At 43.7% G+C, this 19372-nt stretch overlaps 1 protein-coding gene and 1 long non-coding RNA gene across 2 annotated transcripts in view; both read left to right on the forward strand.

Annotated features, from left to right (window-relative positions):
• The window catches only part of LOC122810715, a 90746-nt gene extending 73008 nt beyond the window's left edge, over positions 1-17738 (forward strand). The window contains exon 3 of the long non-coding RNA XR_006366121.1: positions 17681-17738. This is a non-coding gene — a long non-coding RNA (uncharacterized LOC122810715). The remainder of the gene's footprint in view (positions 1-17680) is intronic.
• The window catches only part of ROCK2 (Rho associated coiled-coil containing protein kinase 2), a gene marked incomplete in the record, with an annotated part of 2656097 nt that overhangs the window by 1501310 nt on the left and 1135415 nt on the right, over positions 1-19372 (forward strand).

The raw sequence follows: 19372 nt of genomic DNA on the forward strand, positions 1-19372 counted from the left end.
TTCCTTGCCTAGGCCCTGATCACAACGTGCCTTGCTGTCGGCTTTGTGTTAAATTTAACCAACGTACTATTAAGTGTCTGTATATTTTTGCTTCTAAATACTTCGATTCAAGATTTAACAGTCATGAAATTTCGTCGGTTAGCAATTCAACTACCGGAATTCACTAAAAATGCAAGGAAAAAGCGACAGACTGAGGTTTAAAACAGACGACGAAGCTCTCCTAAGCCAGTCGACGGTTCGCCGGTACTCAGTGAGGCACTTTCGCAGCCCCAGATGCCCGCTACTTTTGAATCGCAGGCCTCTACCAAGACCCATTCGGAGTCCGGTATGCCGCGAGATTCTCTAAGTATTGAACTCGCGGATGTCTCTCCCTTGGATGGGTCCGGAGCTGCTGAGCAGGCACTGGCTTCTGAGGGTGTTTTCAGGACTCAACCTTTGTATATTAAACCGCCATCATCAAAAACAAGGCCAAAACCTACTTCTATGTCTAAAAAACCAATGCATGAGCCATGTGCTCAGGCTCTTATGCCTAAAAAACAAATGATCAAAATGGCTGAGGATTTAATTATCTTGATCAGGGGTTGCCACCCCCCACCCCACCCCCCACCCCTTGCTAAGAGGCCTAGGCAAGGCACCGATTATGAATCTTCAGATCAGGTTTCCATTTCTTCTGATTCCTCTTCTGATCAGGAATTTTCTATACCACGTTATGAGGACTCTGATGCAGAGGAATCCATCCCTTCTGCTTATCCTCCTGTGGATTTTTCTTTTGGAGAGACTTTGCATACTTTAAGAGAACATTTTCATTGGGAGAGTCAGGACTTTTCAGAATGCCTTTGGGTATACCTCCTGTTTTAGACATTGTTGTTGATGTTTTCTCAGAATCCAGCATGGCTCCTGATTCACTGCCTCCGGCTCCTAGTAAGCCAGACAGATATTACAGGGTTCTTGACTCCCACAAACTTCTTTTCAAAAATCCTGCTGCTGACCCTGAAACTATTTCTCAGGGTCCCAAAGGTGTTAAGGCTTCTACAGCCAAAAATCCTACCCCTTCAGATAGAGACTCCAGGGTGCTGGATAGATGAGGTAAGAAGGTTTATACGTCTGCAACCCTGGCAATCAGGGCTTTAAACTGCCAATTTCATATGCTTAAATATCAATAGCATGTTATGGGCTTACTGAAACAAAAACTTATGATTTCTGATTGTGTGGAAAATAGAGTTACAGGATTTATTGCATTCAGCTGAACAAGTTGGAACGCATATTTTGCAATGTGGTTTTGATTCCTTGGAGGCCTCTTGCAGGGCCGCCATAACTGGATCTGTGATAAGAAGGCATTCTTGGCTCATGGAGCAAAATCTGCCTGATCATGTTAAAGCTAAATTGTTGGATGCTCCTTTACAGCAGGACAGTCTGTTTGGTAATAAGGCAGAAGGGGTTTTAAAAAAGATGGAAGACAAAGCTAAATCTATGCAAACTGTAAAAAGATTTCTTGTAAGTGCAGCCACCCAGCTTCAGTAGGCACTGGCCTACTAAGAATTGGTCCTTTCCAGTGTCCAACAGAGCCGCTCAGGTCAAACCCAGATGCTCCAAAGGCTCCAGATTTCAGTCACAAGGATTTTACAGGACAAAACAATGGGGTGCCTCCAACTCCAAATCAGGAGGTAGCAAAGCACCACCCTATAGTCAATGACTTTCCTCTGCCATTTCCAAGCACTTATCTTTTGGCAGCTCCTTGGGGGGGGGGGGGGGGGACTAGCACTTCATGCTCAAAATTGGCATCTAATTACCCAGGACAAGTGGGGCTTAAATATAGTATCCCAGGGGTACATATTTCATTTCCACATGTTGCCAATTCCAAACGGATGGCCAGATCTGCCACCAAATCAGTGGACAGAGGCCCAGAAACAAGACATGTCCCTCATGTATATGGGGGCTGTTCAACCAGTACCGGAAAAAGGACAAGGGTTCTATTCAAGACTTTTCCTGGTACCCAGAAAAGACAAATCATGGCATCCAATTCTGGACTAAATACTTTCCTGGACATTCCAAAATTCAAGATGCTGACTCTACAACAGCTACGGCCTATGCTAGGCAAGAATGCCTGGTTGGTAACTAGACTTAAGAGGCATACCTGCATATCCCAATCAGGGAATCTTGCAGAAGATTCCTCCGCTTCAAAGCAGGCTATTTGCATTACCAGTTTTCTCCACTGCCCTTTGGCTTATCTACTGCGCCCAGGGTCTTCACAAAGTGCCTGGCACCAGTAATTGCATTTTGCAGACAAAGAAACATTCAAATTTATCCATATCTGGACAATTGTCTCATTCAGGCAGAGGACAAGGACACTCTTCTTCAACATTTTGCATTTGTAAAAAGGCTTCTAACATGCCTAGTGTACACCATAAATGAAAAGAAATCACAACTGGTACCCTCTCAAATAATTACATTCCTGGGTGAAAGTTTGAATACAGCTGCCCAGATGGCTTACCTCATGCCAGACAAATTCATTGACAACATACTCCAAACAAGTGGCAACAAAAGCCCAGCTATCTGCAAGACAAATTCTGCAGGCTTTGGTGTTCATGGCATCCTGCATTCTACTAATTCCATATGCAAGACTGCATATGAGGATACTTCAATGGTACCTAAAAAGCTTATGGAGTCAACATTGTCACAGCCTGGAAACAATGATTCCTCTCATTCCCTGCCTGCAACAGGAGTTCCTTTGGTGGGCAGAGGCATGTCACCAAAACAAGGGACTGTCATTCATTCTATCCCCTGCCACCCAAACCCTGACTACAGATGCATCAGACTATGTTTGGGGGGCCCATCTGGCAGGGAGATGCATTCAGGGCGAATGGAGCCCAAATCAAATGCATCTACATGTCAACCAGAAAGAAATGCTAGCTGTACAGAATGCTCTGACAGCCTTCAAGGACTTTCTTCATCCAGGACAACTACTGATAAAGACAGACAACACCACAGTTATGTGGTACATAAACAAGCAGGGGGGTACCCACTCCTACCCCCTTTGCAGACTAGCCATGGCCTTGTGGAACACAGCCTTGACTTACCAAATACATCTTCAGGCTCAGTTCCTGCCAGGAAAGCAAAATACTCTAGCAGACAACCTAAGCAGAAATCTTATGGACCCACACGAATGGAAACTGGATCCACAAATCTTAAACATGTTGACACGAAAGTGGAGGAGCCCAGACATAGACCTATTTGCCTCTCCCCAAAACTATCAGTTGGACAAATTCTGCACAAGAACTCAACACAAAAAAGCTTGGAAAGTGGATGCTCTATCCTTCAGCTGGAAAAACCTATCAGTCTATGCCTTTCCCCCTCTGCCTCTGCTCGCCAAGGTTTTACTAAAAGTCAGACAGGAAAAAAACAAAAATGATTCTGATTGCTCCAGACTGGCCTCGCCAACACTGGTACCCACTTCTAAGGAATATGTCACACCTCCCTTTGTGGTACTTGCCTCAAATATCTCATCTATTGTCTCAGCAGAACTATCAAATTCTGCACAGTCAGCTCCAAACTCTGAATCTTGCAGCATGGCTAATCAACTAATTTCACCAAACACATCTCTCAGTAAACCTGTGATGGATGTTATTTTGGAGGCTAGAAGGCCTAGTACTAGAAAATCTTATGCTGATAAATGGAAGAGATTCTGTGCTTGGTACCAAGCACAAGGGATAGACACAGCAAAGCTCGATATTCCTCAGATCTTGCAATATTTAACTGAGATGCTTCACAAGGGCCTATCTTTTTCTTCAATAAAAATCCATGCCTCTGCCATCTCAGCTCATTACAACACAGAGCCTACTCTCTTTTCTCATCCCCTGCTAAAGCAGTACCTCAGAGGGGCCAAAAATTTAAGGCCTCCCAGGAGAGCACAGACTCCTGCATGGGACCTCAATTTTGTGCTGGAAAAACTCACCCTACCTCCTTTTGAACCAGCTGCTACTGCGGATATAACATTTCTTTCTTGGAAGACTGCCTTTCTTTTAGCAGTCACTTCAGCTAGAAGGGTTTCAGAACTACAGGCTCGCATGGCAGTGGAGCCTTACATTATGTTTTACCCGGACAGGTTGGCCCTCAGGACCAATCCTTCTTTTATGCCTAAGGTGGTATCCAGTGTGGCTCTTAACCAGACCATTCACGTGCCAACTTTTTTCCCAAATCCGCAGAACAAGGGGAAGCGAATTCTGCATTCATTGGATGTACACAGACAACTAAGATTTTACTTAAACAGGACAAAATCTCTAAGAAAGTCTGAGCAACTACTGGTGGCATTTGCTGCAGGAACAGAGGGGAAGGCTATATCAAAGCAGACTATTTCAAAATGGATAAGCCATTGTATTCATTTCTGTTATGTGCACCATGGTAAACCTGTGCCCAAGGGGATCAGATCCCATTCCACGAGGACTGCTTCTACTTCTGCAGCCTTTTTCAGAGGGGTTCCTACCAGAGACATTCTAGAAGCTGCTACTTGGAGCTCAGTTCATATGTTCACCAAACATTACCATTTACCTCTCTTTTCTAAATCCAGGGCAGGCTTTGCCACTGCAGTCCTGCAGGGCCTTATAGCTGCTCCCAATACTGTTTAATTCCATCCTCCCATCCATAGCTTTGGGATTCTACTCAAATGTAATGACTGCAACAGTGAAACATGAAGAACACAGTACAGTTGTGTACACTTACCATAAATGTAGATGTTCGAGTGTATTCACTGTTGCAGTCTGGGCTACCCACCCGCCAGCCCCCTTTCTTCTCTATTATTATACCTCTTCTTTCCTTCACTATGCTCAAAAGCCTTTGTGGTGTATTTGCTTTTAGTTGAAGGTAATTTTTTTGTGTTCTAAAATACATGCATATATTATTTATATATATATATATATATATATATATATATATATATATATATATATATTATTTTTTTTTTTTTTGCTCCCCATTTGGGGGGGCACCTGACATCTGGGGCAAGAAAAACTGGTTAAAATGGCTTCGGCTGCATGTTTTATACCCCTGACAACCTGACGTCATGGAAGAGAAGACAGCAACCGACGCAGGACCCAAGACTTTGTTATTCAGGCCAGCTGAGGGCAACCTGCCAGCAGATTACCCAAATGTAATGACTGCAACAGTGAATACACTCAAACATCTACATTTATGGTAAGTGTACACAACTGTACTATGTAGTCGGTACAGCAACAACCAAGAAGAATCTTCAGTATAAGAGTCTTGGATACTTACCTGGGCATATCACTCACTTTGGACAGACAGCGACATTATCAGATATTACATGAAGTAATGCAGAAAGTAAGGAAGAATCTTGTAATTATTTGAAGTCTGTTAACAGGCAAAATTAATTGGACTGTTGACCTTTCTCAGCCACAACTCTGACCTTTCTAAGCAAAGTAGGCTTTCAGCATTTTATAGCTTTTGTGACAGAATTCCGTAAGGAGGGACTGTTTTTTAGAAGGCTGTGGACTGCAGTTACATGGGGGTCTAACCATCTGCAAGCAGTTATTCTGCTGTTTATTCTCTGGTAACCTGAGATTGTGTGTTTCTGCTACTGTATCTCATATAAAGCCAAGTCAGTTTCAATTCTGAAGTTTACTACAGCCCTTTTACATTTTCATTGAGTTTGCATCTTGACCAAAAAAAAAAAAAAAAATACAGGCTTTCATAATTTTTTTTTTCTTGAATTCTTCATTTGAAAACTTGTATGATAATGAAATTAATGCAGTGTCTACTTGACACTTCAAATGTTCCTTATAAAAGTAATTTTATCTCTCCCTTTACACATGAAGGAATACAGTGGTAAACTTTACTGTTGAAAGTGTATTTTTCTGACTTTGTAAAGAATAAAAAGGTGTGTTTTAACTGACTAAGCAGGAATGGAAGGCCCTACAAGAGTTGGGTAAAAGACAAGAATTAGTTATTAAACCTTCAGATAAGGCCATAAAGTAGTTATTCTGCATTTTTTTTCAGTATCTTAAAATGTGTATGAACCATTTATCAGATGAAAAAGTTTATAAAGTTTCTAGTGTTGTAGAATATCAAATATCTATTAGTAATTTTCAGAAATTATTAGAAAAAGGATATAGGTTAGGATTCCTTTCAAAACAAGACATAAAGTTTAAAATGCATAATTGTAAACTGTCTAGATTTTATTATCTACCTAAAGTTCACAAAAACTTGGACGACCTATATAATCGTGTTTACAAAAATCTTACAAAAGATGAAACATTGTATTTATTGTGCATGTATTGTGTGTAAAGTCTGGATGAAATGTGCATTTGTTTCCTGATTTCTTAGGGCCCAGGAGTGCATCTCGGTTATGATCTCTATGCTGACTGTGAAGCAATACGTTGTACTGTGATGTGAAAAATGTATGGATTACATGTATAGATCTTTAGAATAGTTAACATAATTGTAGCTGTTTGAGGAGAGGTAAGTGTAACAATAAATCTGAAGTAGGAGATTCATTTGTCTGCAACCTGTGGGTTATGGATCCGATATCTGATCCGAACCGGCATGGTTTACCAGCTATGGATCCGAGCTCTCAGCTCCTCCCCTCACCCATAATGCCCTGCTCTCCCTACATGACCCCAGATCTAGTTTGCAGCGCTGGTGACCAGATTGGTGTTCTTGAGCTCTACAGCTAAGTGGTTTATAAAGTATTTCTAGTGTTAAAATTTAATCTTTTTTTTTGAAAGTTTGAGTGAAAGTTTAGGTTCCCCTTTTGATAGTTATACTTTAGTTATTTTAATACTTTTTACTTAGTTTCCCTCCCCTCACTGGTAGCGTAGTGTGTGTTTGGGCCTGTTGTGTGTTTAGTTACTTTTACTTTTTACCTTTAGTTTAAGTAATTTCTAAGCTCTTAGGATGTCAGAACAACCTAAGGCTGTTTTTTCGAAGTGCCCCGAGTGTGGCCATAAGCTTTCCCCTGCTGATGGCCACACTCGGTGCGTTCGATGCCTTGGGGTTGAACACCTCACTTCTGGATGTTCCATTTGTGCAGGGTTCAACCCCAGGGCATTGAAGGAGCGGAGGTCTAAGTTGGTCCTGGCGGGACTTTTGCCCCCGGACTCTGCTCCGACCTCCGCTCCTTCGGGGGGAACCGTGTCTACGGTTACCTCCTCTCCGGCTCCCCCTCCTCCTCCTGGGACTCAACCTCCCTGTAGTGGTTCGGAGGAGAGGGAAGCTAGAAAGAAGGACCGGAGGGAGAAGCACCATAAGCGGCGGGCCGAGACCTCTGTTTCGGCCCCGCCTGCCAAGCGGGCTTCTCCTCCGGCCTCCTTGTCTGCTGGTTCTCCCCCTCCTCGGCTCCGGTCACCCGTGTGCTTTTCACCGGGACCTGAGTAGAAGGAGACCCGATCTCCGTCGAGGCTATCCAGGAGGCACTCAAGGCCTACCTCGGTAGCCTCGTCGAGATCGACCTATAGCTTATCAGACGCTGATCTGGACTGGATGATGAGAAGGTTCATCCAGGCCCAGATGCAGATGGGAGTGCTCTTGCCTCCCCCCCCCCCCCTCTGGGGGGGGGCTCGACCCCTTTCTTTAAACCTATTGCTCCTTCTCCGACCCGCTACCCGGGTTCGGAGCAGTTGGAGCTGAGCAGCTTCGGAGCCGGGGGTGGGTCGGCGCCGATAGTACTCAGTACTTCGGATCCGACCCTGCCCTCGAGTGCTTCGGATCCGACCTCTCTGAGCCTGGATCCGAGCTTCGGATCCGGGGGGATTAGTGCTCCTTCGGCGCCGTCTGTGTCGGAGCGCACTGTCCCCTCGGATCCGAGCACTTCGGCGCCGGCTCCGATCCACTCCTCGGATCCGAGGGGGAGCCGATTGTCGGATCCTTTGGTCGAGGTCGGCTCCCCTTCGGCGTTTGATGTAGTGGAGAGGGCCCTGTTGAGGGTCTCCGGACCCCCGGCACTTGCTTCGGCTCCGTCCCGCGCTCCATCTGTACTGGGTCAGGCTTCCACCATCCGGCCTTTGGGACAGCCCGCTCCTTTGCCCCAAGTTGTTACTCTGGAACAGGTCACTGTTTGCGAGGAGTCTTCTGACAGCCCCCCCGGAGGATGCCCCCCGCAAACATACGTGCAAAAGGAGGCACATTGACTCCCCCGAGTCTCTCACAGAAGACACGGACTTGGAGGAAGGGGAAGGCTCCCAAGATCACCCCTGAGGATGTCTCATTTGAAGACACCAGGGAAATGCCCCGCATAAGGGGTGGTCTGCCCCCAAGTCTTCCTCGGATGAGTCCGTGTTCTTGGAGGCATTTGAAGCGGGCCCGTCTACCTCTTGGGTGTCCCCTCCTGCCGACCCCCTGGTGGACCTCATTACCACCAGGGCGTGGAAGGAACCGGACACCATGGAGCCAATCCCAAAAAGGCCCGACCGTATTCTCAGTCCCCCGGCTGACCGTGCCCATTGGAGTAAGGGGCCTCCGGTAGATGCCATGTTGACGGCGGCTGCCAACAAGAGGGAACTTGCTCAGGAGAGTCCCTCAGTCCATCCCCCGAGCAAGGAGTCTCGAATGATGGACCGCTTGGGGAAGCGGATGTTTAGTTCGGCGACCTTTTCAGTAAGAGCGCTGAACTACCTGGCACATGTGATTAGGATGCAGAGCGATCTTATTAAAGAATACGCTGCATCCCCCCCAGAGTCCATGTCGGAGGAGGACAAAGTATTGCACTCCACCCGCATGGCCACTCTTAGGTCCGTCACTAACACCTCTATGCGGTTACTGTCCCACGCTACGGAAGGTGCCTCTAGAGCCGCAGGGGCAGGCCTAGTTACTAGACGTCAGGCCTGGCTCCGTCATTGCGATTTTACGGAGCCCTTCAAGGCGTCATTTGCGAACGCTCCCTTCGATGGTTCTGCCCTTTTTGGCAAATCTGTTCGCGATACCTTGACCCAGAGCGAAAGGACGGGAAGACGCTGTCTGCCATCGGAATCCGCTTCTCTGTGCCCCAGAGGCCCTATTCTAGGAACCAAAAGGGCCAGAAGAAGATGTGGTTCCGGAAGTCGCAGCAATCCCAGCCCGCTCCGGACAACCAGTCCTTCCGTGGCAGAGGAGGACAGGGAGGACGCCGCCCCAGGGGCAGAGGGGCTCCCAGGAACTTCGGGTCCAGAGAACCCTTCCCTGAACGGCCCGCAGCAGCCCTGAAGGGTTGCCCGACTGCTCCACTCTGGAGGCAGTCGGGGGACGTTTTTCGGAGCACCTAGCGGCATGGGAGTCCATAACATCAGACCGCTGGGTCCTCCAAATCATATCCAGAGGATACCGTATCCCGTTTCGTCACATGCCAAAATTGAAGTCCCTCCCCGACGTTCCACCCAGTCAGTGGGAGGCCGCTTTGGCAGAAATTGGCCGTCTGCTAAAGAAAAGAGCCATCCAGCCCGTCCCCCCAGACCAGATCGGATCAGGGTTCCACTCCAGGTTCTTTTTAGTGCCAAAAAGGACGGGGGATCTAAGACCAATTTTAGACCTTTCACTCTTGAACCTGACAGTTCCCAAAGAGAAATTCCGAATGGTTACGTTGCAGTCTATTCTCCCCCTTCTGGGAGAAAATCACTGGATGTGCTCCATAGACCTCAAGGATGCGTACTACCATATACTAATGGACAGGCGCTCCAGGAGGTTTCTCCGCTTCCGGTTGGGAGCCAGTCACTACCAATTCCGGGTCCTTCCCTTTGATCTCACCACAGCTCCCAGGGTGTTCACCAAAGTATTAGCAGTGGTAGCGGCCCACCTGAGGCTTCAGGGGGTGCAGGTCTTTCCCTACCTGGACGACTGGCTTCTCACCGCCCCAACAAGGCATCTACTACTATTGGCGCGAGACTCCTTTCTCCATCTTGCTCCCCGTCTGGGCATCACAATAAACACAGAAAAATCCAACCTAGCACCCACGCAGTTCATAGATTTTATAGGTGCCAGGTTAGACACGAGGAGATTAAGAGCCTTCCTCACTGCGGACAGAATTCAAAATTTGCAGCTCCAGGTGCGGGCCATTCTCCACTCAAGCTCAGTTCCGGCGGAGTTGGTCCTGAGGGCCCTAGGGTCCATGGCGGCAGCAATAGCGCTTCTTCCTCTTGCCAGGTTCAATATGCGCATCCTTCAATGGACACTCCTAGTTCAGTGGTTGTATCTTGCTCTTCCTATGCATCATCCCATTGCGATCAGCAAGGCTTGCAAGCGGTCCCTCCTGTGGTGGCTACACTCTCCAGATCTCCACGGAGGCCGCCCCTTTTGTGCTTCTCCCCCTCTTGCCACGGTGACCACGGACGCCTCCCGCCTCGGGTGGGGGGGGGCATTTTGCAGGCCGGACGGTCCTAGGCATGTGGAACGATTCAGAGACCTCACTGCATATCAACGTTCTAGAGATGAGAGCAGTGCTCTTAGTGTTGCTAGCACTTCAGGCCTTTCTTCCCTTGGGAACAATTGCGATTCAATCGGACAACATGTCTGTTGTCTGGTATATCAACAAACAAGGAGGAACCAGGTCTTACCCTCTTTGTCGAGAAGCCATGAGTGTGTGGGAATGGGCAATCTCCACCAACCGCTTTCTCATAGCAACGCATATTCCGGGTCGGTCCAACATCCTGGCGGACAAACTCAGTCGCACCATTCTCACCCCTTACGAGTGGTCTCTCAATACTCAGGTAGCGGAACGCATCTTCGCACGGTGGGGAACTCCTTGTTGCGATCTTTTTGCGTCTCCCTCAAACACCAAGTGCGACAGTTTTTTCGCTGTAATACCTCCTCCCGGAGGTACCCCAAGAGACGCTCTGGTGCATGCTTGGCCACCCGGTCTTCTTTATGCTTATCCCCCCTTGCCTCTGATGCTCCAAGTTCTTCAGAAAGCCTCTCGGTTGGGGTGCAGAATGATTCTCATTGCTCCATTTTGGCCTCGACAGATCTGGTTCCCTTTCCTAAGGTCTCACTCAGTGAATCCTCCTTGGATTCTAGATCCCATTCCGGATCTGATATCTCATCCATCCCGCTTATCACCCCCGAACCTGGACAACCTGAAGCTGATCGCTTGGCTGCTCCAGTTCCACTCCTGATCAGGACTCCCGGTATTTCATCCCCTGTTAAGGCCATCCTGGTGGCGGCTCATAAACCATCCACTAGGAAAGTCTACCGCAGTAAGTGGAAACGGTTCTCCTTGTGGGCGGAGCGGCAAGGCCTAAACCCCTTCACAGTTCCCCTTCCTCTGGTGCTTGACTTCTTAACCACTCTTTTTAATGATGGTGCCAGCAGTTCCACGGTCAAAGTACAACTTGCGGCAATTTCTCATTATCATATTGGTCATGACTCCAGTCCACTGATGTCTGCCAAATTGTGTAAGACTTTCCTAAAAGGTACTTTCCTTCTCAGGCCCCCTGTAAAGCAAGTGGTTCCTCCTTGGGACCTTTCTTTGGTCCTCCAGGCCTTGACCGCTCCCCCTTTCGAACCGGCGGCTACGGTGGATCTGAAATTCTTATCTTTCAAGGCGGCCTTTTTAGTAGCCATTACCTCGGCCAAGAGAGTCTCAGAACTTCAAGCATTATCAGCCAAACCTCCTTACTTGGTCTTTCATCCGGACCGTGTTTACCTCAGGACCAACCCGTCCTTTCTTCCTAAGGTAGCTTCTGAAGCAAACATTAATCAATCCATTAACCTCCCTGTTTTCTTTCCTAAATATCAAAACAAGGGTGAATACAAGCTTCATTCCTTAGATGTTCACAGGCAACTTAGATTTTATCTAAACAGGACGGCTGGTCATAGGCAATCCGACCAGTTGTTCATTTCCTTTGCTAAATTTAATTTGGGCAAGCCAATTTCTAAAGTCTCATTATCTTGCTGGATTTCACAATGCATCTTATTGGCTTATCAAGCTTCTGGAAGGCCCGCACCAGAGGGTGTACATGCCCATTCAACCCGGTCAGTCTCTACCCCGGTCGCCTTTAAGGCTAGGATTCCTCTAGAGATGATATTTGTGCAGCAGCCACTTGGGCTTCATCTCATACCTTTATTTCCCACTACAAGTTGGATCTTACATCTAGGGGTAGAGCATCCTTTGGCTCCGCGGTGCTCCGGAATATCCTTCCATGATGGCCGCCCAAGATTCAGGTAGCTGGGGACTCTGTCCTACAGGTTGCAGACAAATGAATCTCCTACTTCAGATTTAGAAGTTATGTACTCACCATAACGTTCCATCTGAGTAGGTGTATTCATTTGTCTGCAACCATCCCGCCCTCCTATCCCCCTGGCCTTTTTCAGTTTCCTGCATATTATGTGTTACCCTTTTCAAGGTGTTCATGCTGTTGGCAAACTCGATCTGAAGTCATGTAGAGAGAGCAGGGCATTATGGGTGAGGGGAGGAGCTGAGAGCTCGGATCCATAGCTGGTAAACCATGCCGGTTCGGATCCGATATCGGATCCATAACCCACAGGTTGCAGACAAATGAATACACCTACTCAGATGGAACGTTATGGTGAGTACATAACTTCTAATTCATTACACTCAGATGGAACGTTATGGTGAGTACATAACTTCTAATTCATTACATCTGGGGTTTCTTACTTTTGGAGGAGTTGGTCTAGCCATATTTTTCTCAAGTTGGTGTCATCTTGTTAAGGCCAATGTTGGTCTTACAGAGTTATTCATACAGAACATACTCAAAGCTCCCATACAAGCAGTATTGTCATGTACCAGTTTCATCTCTTCAAGGCTGAAAGGAAGTGTTGCGAGGAAAGGTTTGCTTATGGTAAACAGATCTTATAACCTAATTGTGCTTGTGGTAGACAACTTTTCTGGCCTAAATTAAAAACTGTCAAGCTAAACCAGTGTAAACACTCAGTATAACAAACAGTAGTAACAAAGCAGAAAAATAGTAGCAGACTACATACATCTCTTCAATGACATCAAGAGCTCTGGAAGGTGGGATGCCACAACTGTACAACTTGTTTGAAAAAAGTGATGGTAACAGTAACTTGTTACACTTTGCATCCAAGGCAGCAAGAGTATTAGTGGGAGCACAGCCTTTTCAAAACTTATCTGACCCCTGCAATACGTTTGTAGCTTGTTGTCCTCTGAGAAAGTGTACACTGCAGTCCACTGCCAGCCTTCTGGTGTAGATACAGGTGTCTGCATGTAGTACTAATGTGCCAAGATCAATTAGCAACCTAGAAAGTTAGAGAGCCAGCCAAGGGGGTGTAGTATTGAGCATTCATCCAATTAATGCCTTGTCTGCCTCAGGGGAAGGTTCAGTGTGTCCTTCAGGGCCATGTATGCATGTTATGTCGTTGCACTCCCACCTTTATAGAAAATTGTAGGGCATAACAATCCCAGTTGTTGGAACAGAAGACACTTTACTGGGATGCCTTGGTCTCTTCTTTTCTTCAATCAACAGTGTATGCAAATGTTCTGCCAAGCCATGGGAGTCTCTGTATTTGTCAGAAGTGCTATCACCTCATGTCTGATTATTCACAACCATACCTTGGAGTTCCTGGAGATCCAGCCACCACTAATAATTCCAATTATTCCTTCATTGCTAGCTACAAATTCCATTCAGTGTCCCCATGACAAAGGAAGGAAAATGATGAAAACTTTGAAGAAATCCCCATCCCCTTATCGCAGGACCACTCTGAAATATGACAGCAGACCTGGATATTTATATGGACAGTTATGTCTTATTCAATCATTGTGTTTCAGCCATAGTCAGGAAATTCCTGTGACTGGCCTAGTTAATTTTCAAGGGAATTTCTTCAAGTCATCCTGCCACAGTAGCCTTCCCTTACCAAGACCCATTACTGAATGCAGTGCCCTCTTTTATTTGTATAAATTGAAACACATCATTTACCTAGTAAGGCTTCAAAGATACCCTACCAAGAAAATTAAAAGCCTTAAATTCTTGAACTGTTCTGACAGATTAGCACAACTCTCCATATACTCAGTAGTCTACTGGCTGCTCTAAGGTGAATTCTCTCTTTTTGAGCCATAAAAGACAAAATCCTATTTAAGTTTGTTTCTTTGCAAAACCAGCGGCTGTACAAGCACCCATACTAGGAACCTAAATCTACATCATCAAATAAACAAGACTCACTAAAGAGAGAGATTCCCAACTCAGTGTTTTCCCAGCCTTTTGAATAAGTTACTACTACTGGTGAAACAGTGGACTATTGTGACTACCTTTAAGGCTAGTCTTTGACTAGATGCGTAGATGTAACTTTTCACAAGGAATGTGTATACAACTCTGCTTGATATGGGAGGTGAGCATTATTAAGTGCTAGAAAAGGGATATGGCTAGGTATGTTATGGTTTTTGTGATTACTTACCTAGTACTCTTCCTTTGTTCTTGTGGCTTTAGGCTGGTACTCTTTGCCCATGGGAGAGGGGTAAGGAGTAAGCTATTTTTAAGACGCATTGGTGACTAACAGTGGGGGTGGGGAGGGGGGGGCAAAAAAAGGCAAATGGAACATATAGATTGCAGTCCAAGTTGCATTTTCTAATATGCCCTTAGTAGAAATATTCTTGAACTGTACTGCAGATGTGCCTGCCACTGAGTCTTGTAATTTTTTTATGCTGTTTTTTTTTTTTTTTTATATATATCAAAAGGTAATAGTGTGAGCCAGTCACTTAAGACATGTTTGGCTTGGAATAAGGCAGGTCTTCTTTTCCTTTTTAAAAAACTTTGAAAAAATGATATTTTCTTGAAATAGTTTAGTAACGCACCTGCCTCTGAACATCCAAAGTATGTGAATAAATGATCTGCTAAGAAGAGGTCCATTTTCTATAACCAAGAAGGCTGATGCAACATGCATTAGAACACTCTTATCGAACTTTCCCAAGTTGCTAGGAATGCTTTCTCTTTCTGTTGTACATCAATGCCATGTTTTATAATGGTTTGTTTTACTTATCATATTATCTTATAAATGATTTTGTGTGTGTGTGTGTGTGTGTGTGTGTGTGTGTGTGTCTGCACTTGAATAAGTTGTCTTTCTCCCTATTCCCCTTTTCAGAAGGTATATGTCTTTGCAGCCTTGTAGGTTTTACTTTATTTTAGGGTTAGTCAGATATATTTTTAGTCACTTCAGACAGAGTAAACACTCAAAGTTTCATATTTTGTTTTAAGATTCTGTAAATTACACAACAATTTAAGCTTTTATGTCTGTAATAGCTAAAAGAATGGCAAATGTGATAAAAAAAATAATATAGATCAGTGTGGTTTTGTGGAGGAGAGGCAGACATTTGAAATTAATAGAACAATGTGGATCCAGAGGGAAGTAGACTGAAAGAAAATACTACTGTTGTTGGTAGGTCTTAATCCAAAGAAAGCATTCGACAGAGTAATCTGGAATTTTATAAGGAGGGTAACAGAAGCATTTGCATTCCCTGATGCAATAATAGTTAGGAGGACATGTGAGGGATTGGAAGCAAAAAATTAAAGTGAGAGGGTTCCTTTGTGATAAGTTGTGTCTGAATAGAGGAACCAGGCAGGGGGTACCCTCTTTTCCCTTATTTGCATTATATTTAAAGCAATTGGAAAAGAAAACAGGGAGTCAGAAATTCAAGGATATAGATGATATGGTAATCAAGAAAAGTTGGCTTTATTTGCAGTCAGTATTATTTTGTACCTGATAAAACCAGAAAAGGACATCTCAGTGTTGTGGAATATTCTGAGACAGTTTCAAGTTTTTTTTGGATATAAAATGAATGCAGAGAAAAAAGACTATAGCTGTAGACTGTATACCCACACATAAATTGGTTCATTAATACCCATATTTATGTGGACATGATAAAATTAAGTATTTAGGAGTGTGGGTTAAAAAGAATTCTGTTATGACAGCTTAGAATATGTGGGAAGAAACAAAAAAATGAGAAACGGAATGATCTTGTTTATGGATAGCAAGATACAAGCAGTGAAAATGTTTTTAGCCCCTTTAGTTTTATATACAGATCAGGCATATTTTTATCATCCAGAGGAAGCGTTGTAGACAGTAATTAGTAGAGCTGAAGAATTTTATCAGGGAAGGGATGAGGGCAAGGATCAAGTGGGAAAAGTTGATCCTTCTTATAGAATAAGGTGGCTTAGGATTACCTTATTTGAAGAGATATTTTAGAGCTAGACTGTTAAGGCTCATATAAGAAGAAAGCTATAAATCAAAGTGGAAAGGGATGATGACAATGAAGCGGGTGGGGGCATTCAAGAAATAAGTAGAGAATGGTATTTTAGATGCAAATCCTTGAGAATGTCAGCTATATAGAACAGTATATTTATAAAGTAGCAGACAGTATTCCAAGAACTAGGTCAACACAGGAATGGAGAAAGGAGATTCTGCCAATAGGGATGACTGCAGTCATGGGTACAGGGAGTAAGCAAGAGGGAGTTGGAGTTTACTGATGAAAACTGGAACAGGAACCAAGGTATTGTGAGCAAAAAACTAGAGAGGGAAATGTAATAGAATGGGGAGGGACCAAGAAGACGTGGACTGCAGGCTACAGACTGTCTTCCCTATCAGGGACTGATATATGAGAATATAGGTAAAGACAAAGGGATTAGGGGAATCCTAAGTGAAAGACCTGTTCTGGTGGAGTTGAATCTGGAACAGAAGCTGCTTTTGAAAAAAGGAATAATTAGTAGGGCATATTAATTATCGCACAGTAACTGTAGGAATCAATCAAAGGAGTTTAGAAAAGATTTGAGGAGAGATTGGATAAGCATTTCACAAGGAAACAGTGGTAGGACATATGTATGTCTCCCAAATATGTAGCAAAGTCAAGAATATTTAGGATTTTTGCTTGGAAATGTTTGCATAGGTATGTTTATACCCCAAGCAGACTCCAAAGAAATTTTCCTTGGGTAGATGACAAATGTTGGAGTTCTGATGGGGAAGAAGAAGATAACTGGGAGCATATGTTTTGGGAATGTAATGAGATAGTTGACTTTAAAAATTCCCTACGGAGTACTTTTGTCAGAAATATTGGGTGAGTGAATGGGTGTAACTAAGGAAATCATTTCTTGATCTGGGATATAGGATCTAAGTTGCCTAGACATAGTAAGGCCTTGTTAAGTTTAATTCTGGTGGCTTCAAAATAAGCAGTTACTAGAAAATGGACATCAGGAGTCTAAACCAACCGTGGCTGAAGTAGTGAATATTGTAACAGAGATAAAAGAACTGGAAGTGGGTTCTTTAGAAAAGAGTAAGAACAAACTACATAGAAAAATGGAAATTGTGGGAATAATAAAAGCAGAATGTTTAAGGGATGGCAGAAATTGATCAATGTATGCAATGTTAGATTAATGATAATTATATCGAAGCATGTAGGTGATGTATAATGCTTGTAACTGTTAACATGATAATGTTTGCCTATGTCTTGAGTGAGAATTCAGAAAAGGTGGTAAAAAAACATTTTAAGCTTCTAAACTTCACACCAGTCATGATGTCCTTGATGAAATAGGAAAATGTCTGCAAGTTCTAGGTTTATTATGGTGAGTATTATTTTTTTAATTTCACTTATAACATTAAACCTGCCAGAAGTAATATCTCCTTGTCTGGTAATGTTTAAGCAGCATCCTAGAAGTGCATATCGTATTCATTCATAAATATGTTTAATTGCATTGCATGTTTTCAAATATCGCAAGTTTTTTCCTTTACTTTAGAAATTCAGCTTTGTTGTTGGATGGTACCTTATAACATTCCGCAAATGGATTATAAATGTAGCTATGGTAAGTGTTTAGCATTAACTGAGTTTGTTTTCTTTTCAGCTAGCACATCATCTTATGGGCTACTCTATGTTGCATCCCCAAACTAGCCTGGTTTATAAAACAGATATATGGTTCATACAGTGGCTACACAAGTACATCAGTATGTCATCTTATCTCATATCCTTCTGCTTCCATTTTTAAGGCTGGTAAGGTCCAGGGCAATTGACCAAAGTACTGCACTGGTAAAATGTATCCTCATACATGCATGTGGTACAAGATTCTGTTAGCGTACAAGAGCAAATTTTATTTATTTATTGACATTTGTTAACGGAGTTGGTCCAACTGAGCCAGGGACCCATTTTCAGTGAAGACCCAAGGAGAAAAGCACCGAATACATTTATAATTATTTACAAGTTAAGCAAAAGGTACAATTGATCAATTTACAACAAGAAATACGTAGGATAACTCTACTGTAATATACAGATCAGTACTTCATTTAAAGCAGTTAAAGTAATATAACAACAGAGTACCACAAGTAAAATGCACTTTCAGTAATTAGTCAGAGACACAATGTATTAGTGTCTTTAGACAGAGGAAAAATGCAGTAGAATAATAGGAAATAGAGAAGTGTATAGAGGAGGGGAGGTATTTCTGAGGAGGACATAAAGTACCATAAATAAGATGAGAAAAAGATATCATGTGGGAGATAGACATGGACAAGTCCAGGTCTTTTGTAGATGGAGTTTAATTTCTTGTTTAAAGTGGTACATATGGGGATACTTCTTAAATTGATATGAAGAGTGTTCCAAGTATTAGCTACAGCGTATGTATAAAGGGACTTTCCAATATTTTTCAAAAATTTCAGAATACATCTATTCCAAAGTTTAATTTCCACAAGTTTTTTTTTTTTCATATTTGAAGCCTGTCCGTGACTACATATATGGTAAACTTCACAGTTGTATTTGTGGTTATTAACTGAAAGTTCACATTACCATAATATATAGAGTTAATATATCATTAGTGACACTGTATCATCCGTGGTGGTGCAGCGGTAGCGTTGTTGCCTCACAGCAAGAGGTTCTCCTGTTCGATTCACGGCTGGAGTGCGGGGAGTGCCTTCTGTGTTGAGTCTGCATGTCCTCCCCGTGGTTGGGTGGGCGTTCGAAAGACATGCGTAAATGGGCGTGCCTTCATTGAAGGTTGAACGTCGAGTTGGCAACTCGGCGTTCGTGAAAATCTACTGCCAATCATTAGCGGACTGGAGTTCTGCTGTGGCGACCTCTAACTGGGAAAAGCAGAAAGACATATCATTGGTGACACCCAGGTGTCAAGCAAAGTTAAAGTATATTTTTCTCTACCTGCCTTGTTAAACAATTCAAGTTCTTTTAGGTTTCCAAAAAGGTTATTCTTTTCAGATACAGTATTTTCATCATGTATTTTCTTGAGTCTTCATTATTTACCAGTTTGTCTTTGTTGTTCAAGAAAGTCTACCTTTGCAGAAACCATTTTCAGAGGAGGCCCTGAGAGAAACGTTCCAGAGTTAAAATTATAAGTGAATTGCAATGTATGTATATGCACAGTTAAAACTCTCTCTCTCTCTCTCTATATATATATATATATATATATATATATATATATATATATATATATATGTC

The sequence above is a fragment of the Protopterus annectens genome, chromosome 1.part1 (assembly GCF_019279795.1).
Source record: "Protopterus annectens isolate FY-2018-M chromosome 1.part1, PAN1.0, whole genome shotgun sequence".
NCBI classification, from domain to species: domain Eukaryota; kingdom Metazoa; phylum Chordata; order Ceratodontiformes; family Protopteridae; genus Protopterus; species Protopterus annectens.